This window comes from Bombus vancouverensis, chromosome 7 (genome assembly GCF_051014615.1).
Source record: "Bombus vancouverensis nearcticus chromosome 7, iyBomVanc1_principal, whole genome shotgun sequence".
Taxonomy (NCBI): Eukaryota; Metazoa; Arthropoda; class Insecta; order Hymenoptera; family Apidae; genus Bombus; species Bombus vancouverensis.
The window spans coordinates 13,642,735-13,649,669 of record NC_134917.1 but is presented as its reverse complement, the minus strand read 5'-3'; positions in this window follow the sequence as shown (position 1 = coordinate 13,649,669).

The following is a 6,935-nucleotide window of genomic DNA, read 5'->3' as shown; positions in this document are numbered from 1 at the left end:
ACATCGAGGCGCCGGAGGTGGTCGGTCGTTCGAGCCGGCCGCGCTGGTCCGACGCCAATATTAATTAAACGATCCCATAAGCGCCTAACAAACTGGCTGTACGTTAGGCGGTTTATTGGGGTCCCCGAGCAGGACGTTAAAATGTTCCAATCTTAATTAGGTAGGTGTTTACAGGAGGATAATTCCACGGGCTTTAAGCCGGTGCACCGTTTACCGTTTCTACCGAACGCGGGCCACCGGCCGCGACGACTCTCTTCTTCCTCCTCCTTCGAGATATTCTTTCAAAAGATATTTCTCGTCTACCTCGCGCGCTCTCTTCTCCAGCCATCTCTCGAAGGACGAAGGACCGTGCCACGAGGTAGGTGGAAGAGGTCGTTGAAATCTTTACGGTTCTTCCAGCTTCTTGGAATTTCTTCGACCCCCTCTCCGTTCGTTCTCTGCATCCCTTTGCTCTTTCTCTCTCTTTCTCTCCCCCTGACACACTGGTCTTGCGTAATTAGCCACGCGTTTCTCTTTTTTTCCACTGAAAGGGCAAGCGCTAAGACGGTCGGGAGAAGCTAGCAATTTTCGCTCGGAATGCGCTCCGGATAAGCTTTCATCGTCCTTCACCTCCTCCTCCTCCCCGTCGTTCTCGCGGTACGACGTTCGTTTAATTTCGTTGCTCGTATCGTTCGATTTTCACCAGACCTCGGAAGCACGGTCACGAGTTGCGCTCGAGCGCTAATTCGCATCGATTCGAGAAACATTTAGAAGCGGTTAGCGTTCGCTGTGCGCTGTCTTCCGCGTTCCTCCGAGGAACGAACTTCGGCCGCGTTCCCTGCCGATGCCTCGACTCATAGCAATAGCACTCGTTCGACGTCGTCTCTCTGCCGTTTCGAAGTTAAAACGAAAGCGGAAAATCGCGGTTGTCGGGCGGCGACGGGCCGCGGGCGCTCTCCGTTCCTCGATCCTTATCGCGCGAGATCGAAGCGCGGTTGCGATTCGATCCGCGCTCGAGATTTAAGCGAATCGCGGAAAATCGGTTAAGCCGAACAGCGTTTCGGTGATAGCCGCGTAGGAACGGGAGGAGGGAAGGGAATTACGGTCGCGAGGAACGCGTAATTTTCCCTTGGCTCGAGTCGAGAGCCGTGTCGTAATTATCGGTCGCATAATATCCGAGAATTTATTCGAAAGAATTTTTCTCCGACCAGGAGGAATTTCGCTTTATCGGTGCGGCGTTATCGCGGGTGCCACAGCTACAAGGTCTAAGCTCGTTCCAAACCCGTAAGAAAATCACCTGTATCGTTTCGTCATTCCTTCCCTTCTCTCGATAATTTTACTTTTCCTTCTCTTCGCTGACCACCCGTGCAACGATCGAGCGTGCGTCGCTCGCGATCCAATTTCGTTGTTCGGTTTTCGATAAAATCTTTCTGACGGCAGGGAAATCGCTTCTATTTAGGACGACGAACGAGCCCGCGAAGCCGAGTCTCGCGCCCGAGATTCGGCGAATCCAGTGAAAATCACAAGCGGGTCGCGAAGAGGAGAGGCGGAACGAGGAACGAGCTGTGCCGTGCAGGGGCAGAGACAGAGCGGCAGCGGGACGATAAATATCTCTGTGAGGTCGCGTTGCGAACACACGACATTGTGGGCAATGGTCGTAAAGCGACGTGTTGCCGAGCCCTCTCGGCCCTCGGCTCTCTCCTCCCTGTCCGAGCTCCGCTCTGTGTTTCCGATGCCAGATTATACGTGCTGGACCGTGGCACCGACAACTTCATCCGCGGGGCGCCTCTGATTTATCCTTATTAATAAAACTTTAAAGTGCTGTTAACATGTGCCGGAGGGTTGCGGTGACGGCGAACGCGCCGCAGAAACCGAGAGAGACCGACCGGCAGGTTGGGACGACGAAAAAGGAAGGAACGGCCCATGACCGGGCAAGTATTGCGCTTCCTCCAATCTCCGTAGGCGGTCAAACTTTCGTCGTGCTTTCGTCGAATTCGACTACCATTTTACGTAGCAGTCGATATCGCGCCAAACGTTACACGTTTCGGTTCTATTCTATCAGACAGAAGAATAAACTCGAACGTTACCGACGATCAAATCGGATAGAGTTCTTCACGAACTCTCCCGGGGTTGTCCTCTCGTCTACAAGACGAATAGTCTTGGATCCAAGAGAAACTGCAACGAATCGTCGTGGGAAAAGCAGAGGAAACGCGCCGTAAATGCAAAGAGCGTAGCAAGACGTTGCGAGCGAGGAAGCTCGAGAAACGGTCGAAAGTTTCTCTGGCAAGCTGGTGCACGCATGGGCGCACAGCGGGGGGCTTGGGACTGCGAGAGTCATGGCTCGCGGGACAAGGGGACCTGATGGGGTGGTGGAGGGTCCCGAGGAACCGAGCAGCGCCTCGACGAGATATCAGGCATTATTAAAAGTACATAAACACCGCGAGGTAAAACGCGAATTATGACCGTGGCTGGCTGTGAATTAAGAAGGGGCGACGATGGAACGATGAGAGTACGAGATAAAGAGTCATCGCGGACTTGCGCCTCGCTATCGTGTAGCCTCCTGCCTTACAACCATCCTATTTCCCCCTTCTCCCCGCTCCTTCTTTTCTTTCGCTTATCCGCTTACGCGATAATCGCTTTTATCCGAGGAAAAGCAAACTCGGAAACGAACGGAGATTATTTGCTGGGCTCTGCCTTTGCTAGAACGTAGGTACATCGGAAAGAAAGACCGATCTCGCGTCTAGGTTCGCGCTGGCGAGAGTAGAAGACGATCCTCGATCGCTGAGGAATCAGTTGAAACGGAGACAATACCGCGATCGATGACTTTCTCTTCCGTTACATAAACCAGTGTGCGTCAGAAGAGAAGCGGTAAACCTATCAGCCGACGACGAGACGACTGCCTCCCGTTTTCACCTCGGATCGTAGCAGTCGAAAGATCGGATCGCGACTCGCGAGACGCGCCGATCGGCCGACTGACGAAGGGGACGCGGATCGACGAGGTAACGAGAGGCGACGTCTGGGAGTTTTCGGACAGCGGGATACGAGGGATGCCTGATCCCCTAATGAAGCCGTTTTCGTGGACGGACCCACCGTTGTCCCGTGGGTGGGAGCGAGAATCGTTCCTTTATCGCGAACGGTCGATCTGAGATCGACGTTTCGACTTCGTATATCCGCACGATCCAGCCATCGATCGACGATCCAGCTCCAACGTAATTCAACGATCTCCCGTCGTCCGCGGACCTCCTCGATCGTTCGCTGCTTCACCGTTGCCGATGCCCTGCCGCGCTTACGATTTCGGTCTCGTTTCTCTTTCGTTTTCGCGATCGACCGATCGCCGATTCGACGGAATTATCGCCGCGCGTTGCAAATTCGGAAAAGCAAGATACGAGAAAGAACAGAGTCGTCGACTCGTTGATAGCGCACCATTTTTCTCGGTCTGAAGTGGCCGGTTCGGTTATGAAAATGCACGCAGAACGGAGCGGCGTGTCTCGTGCTTGTCCTCGTGGCTTTTGGCTCATGTCGCGCGTCCACCCACGATCGGGAGGATATGGATGCGAGCAGTTAGTCGAGGGGACGAGCCGCGACGCGGTTGAATCATCGCGAGCACCGAAACCGTGCATCGTTGCTCTATCGCTTTGCGTCAGCGAGAACCGAACGTTGCTTCCGATTTATCGAAAAACCCGAAGTAACGGAGAAAAGGAGAACGGTGGTAGGTTAGTGCGCAGGTGCGCTTGGCTCGATGGGTCTAGCTCGGAAGACTAGAGAACGTTTATTACTCTACGACCGGTGAAAACGGTCCCTCCTCCGAACGCGTCGGTTCCATCTCATAAACGATCCGTTTTACGATCCCAACGGTGGTTTTCGCTGCACTTTTTGCCCGTTGCGCGCTGCCTGAAAGCTTACCTACCGATCATGAGGGCGAACAGAACGGTCGGAGAGAGAGGCTGCTCTCTCTTCGTCCCTTCTACCCGATGGAACACCTACCGCGATAATTACGTGACATTTTGTTTTGCGACCGCAGGGGATTTTTTCCTCGCCTCCGTTCCGACCTCGCGCGTCTCTTCGAAACTCCAAACTCGTTGCCTCTCGGCTGACCAGCTCGCTTTCTCTTTCTCTCTACGTTGGTTGAGCGACGCGCAGCTATCTGTTCGCCCGTTTTAATTTCGGCTATTACCTTTAAATTATCCGGGCCGCCGACGAGTAGCCTAATTTTTATCGTCGCCAGTTGGGAAAAAATTTTATCGCCCCGCGCAGGCCGCTCTCCGCGTGCGAGAGGCGAGAGGCGAGCGGCGGACGTGGGACGCGCGAGTCGATCGTGGTGCGGCGGAGGTCGGAGATCGAGGGCCGACGGCAACGTTCCGTCGATTAACCTCGAATTATCGTCGCCGATTCGTAATTACCGGGAAATAACTCAATAAGGGGCCGGTGGAATACGTGGCGCGGGCCATCGATAAAATATCAATTTCGATAATGGCCGGTGGGTCGGTGGATCTCTCGCGCGAGCAACGAAATCGAGAGGGAGAGAACGGTGGAGAGAGGCGCGAGAAGAGGAGAGGAGAGGACGATTTTGACGCCTCTCCTTCGCGGCAGCCTTACAGTGTAATTACGAGGCTCGCGGAACGCCGCGGTGGGTCCAACGGGGTCCTTCGACCCCCTTTCCTCCTTCTCCCTCTCATCCGTTCCTTCTCCCTCCTTCGTTCGCTCGATTCGGTTCGCCCTCGTAGCTCGGATCTTTTCCCGAGTCCTTTCGCCTTTTCCCACCCTTAGATCGATCCCGCTTTCTCCCGCAGGTTAATGTCACGCGGAGCAACGCTCGCGGATAGCGATTTCGCTGGCGAATAGCCGGCAGGAGTCGTTCGTACGTTTTCTGGAACGAGGACAAAGAGGCACGATAACCCGTAGTCACCGATCCCAGCGGTGTATACTAATTTACCAGGAATCCCTCTTCCTCTTCTTCTTCTTCTTCTTCTTCTCCTTCCTCTTCTCTGTCTTCCTCCGCCTCTCCTTCTTCCGTTAACGCTGCTGCTGTTGCTGCTGCTGCTGCTACCTTCCCTTCTTCTCGTTCGTCGGACGTTGGACAGAAGAATGAGCCGAGTCCTCGGATGACCAGGTGGTCCCCTGTTTGCGCGTACACACCCGAGTGCTCTCGACTTTTTCCCTCGCTTCGTCTTCGCTCCCGATGATCTCGACGTCGAATCGCTTTAGCTAAATAAACCCGATCTCCGGCTCGTTGTCCTCCCCCCTGCCTCCCGCCACCCGCTCTCTCTCTCTCTGTTCGCGTTAGCCGCGGGTATATCCGCTCGGTCGTGGCGGATCGATCGTAAAAACGTGTGTATCGTGGAATCGGGAGCGGATCGGGGGCCACCGCGACCGAAGGGGCGGAGACCGACCTTTCGTTTTGACGCCTGAACGGATTCTGCTCGACTGCTTCCAAGATATTTCCAATATCGTAAAACCATTAATTACCGAGTGGACCCGGTGTCGGTGTATCGGTTCGCTCTGCCTCCGAACCTTCTCTCCTTCTCCTCCTCTTCCCCCCTCCCCCTCCCGCCAACCCTCCTCCTGCGCCCCTCGTGCCTCCGGTGTCGGTCGACTACTTAGGTGGCCGTCGCTGACCGGATGATGTATTTCGGCGTTTTTGCTCGACATTAATAATAACGTCTCTCGATCCCGGCCAGTCGCTTCTCCCGTGAAAGGACCTCTTTCTTCATCCAGGTTCATTACCGATCCCGCTTTCCGTTCTCGGCGCTCGATTTTCTTCTCGATGTTTCTCGCCGTAGCTCGACCGACTCCGCCGATTAATCGTCCCGCTCGCGATACATCGCGCGTGATCCACGCGAGCCTCTCCAACCACGGGGAATGGTACCGGTGGCGTCAATTCGTCACGGTACTCTTACGCGATTCTTTGCACTGGCACGGTCGCCGAACAACGGTCTCGACCTTCGTGCGAAACGGGAATGTCGATGGAAAAGAACGAAGAAGGCTAGATACTAGAAGGCCGAAACGTACGCGTCCCGCGAATTCCAGCTCGATACCGAGCAACTTCTTGAATCTCGTAGCGAGCAACGGGGAGAGGTAGGGGAACAGAGGGAGAGATAAAGCTAGATAGGATAGGAATCTGGTTGTCGATGAACGCGTCTGAACACGGTGTACGGGGAATCGCGATCTCGTGCTTTCGTTCCCACAGTCGGCAGGGACGTGGATTCCGAAGGAGATTCCCTTTGCTCGTTCCGCGGAAGACGGCCAAAGACGGCAAAGGGAGCAGCGGTGGCCGCGGGGGCAGGGGCGTATGCGAGCGGACGCGCGCTCGCGCGAGCCAATTCGGCCGAACGGGAACAGGGACGAAAAGAGGTGGAGAGAGTATCGGCCGAGTCCTATAACACGCCAAAACACCGATAATTCGACCGTGTGGTCCCGAACGTCAGCCGATATTCTTTCCCACGAATGGCCCTCGGAAAGGACGACCAGATCCACAGGGCCCGCCAAAAGGGATTCCTGCCATTCCGGCAGCCTATGCTCCGGCAAACGCGTTCACGAACCACCTTCTTCCCAATCGCAAAAACGATAAATTAGTTGATTTACTCGCCCGTTTTTTATCGGAAATAATTCCTCCCGAGGACGAGATCTCGCCGGAGTGGAAGATTAGGGCAACAGGAAGCACGCCGGACTTCTTCGTCTTCTCCTCTTTCTCCTTCCACCGTTTTCTTTTTATTCCTCCACTCTCGTCGTTTCCTTCCTCCACCTTCGTCCTCGTAATCGTTTACTTTAAACCTCTCGGCCGGCCTCTTTTTACTCGGATCGTTCTGTTTGTTTCTCCTCTTCCGCCGCTCGAAATTACCGATCTTTTCTCGTTGTAATTTTATTAACGAACGACCCATCGCGACCCGTCTCACCAGATAAACTGGCAGAGAAAAAACCACGGTGGACGAAGAGATAGAGAAAAATGGTGAGAAGGT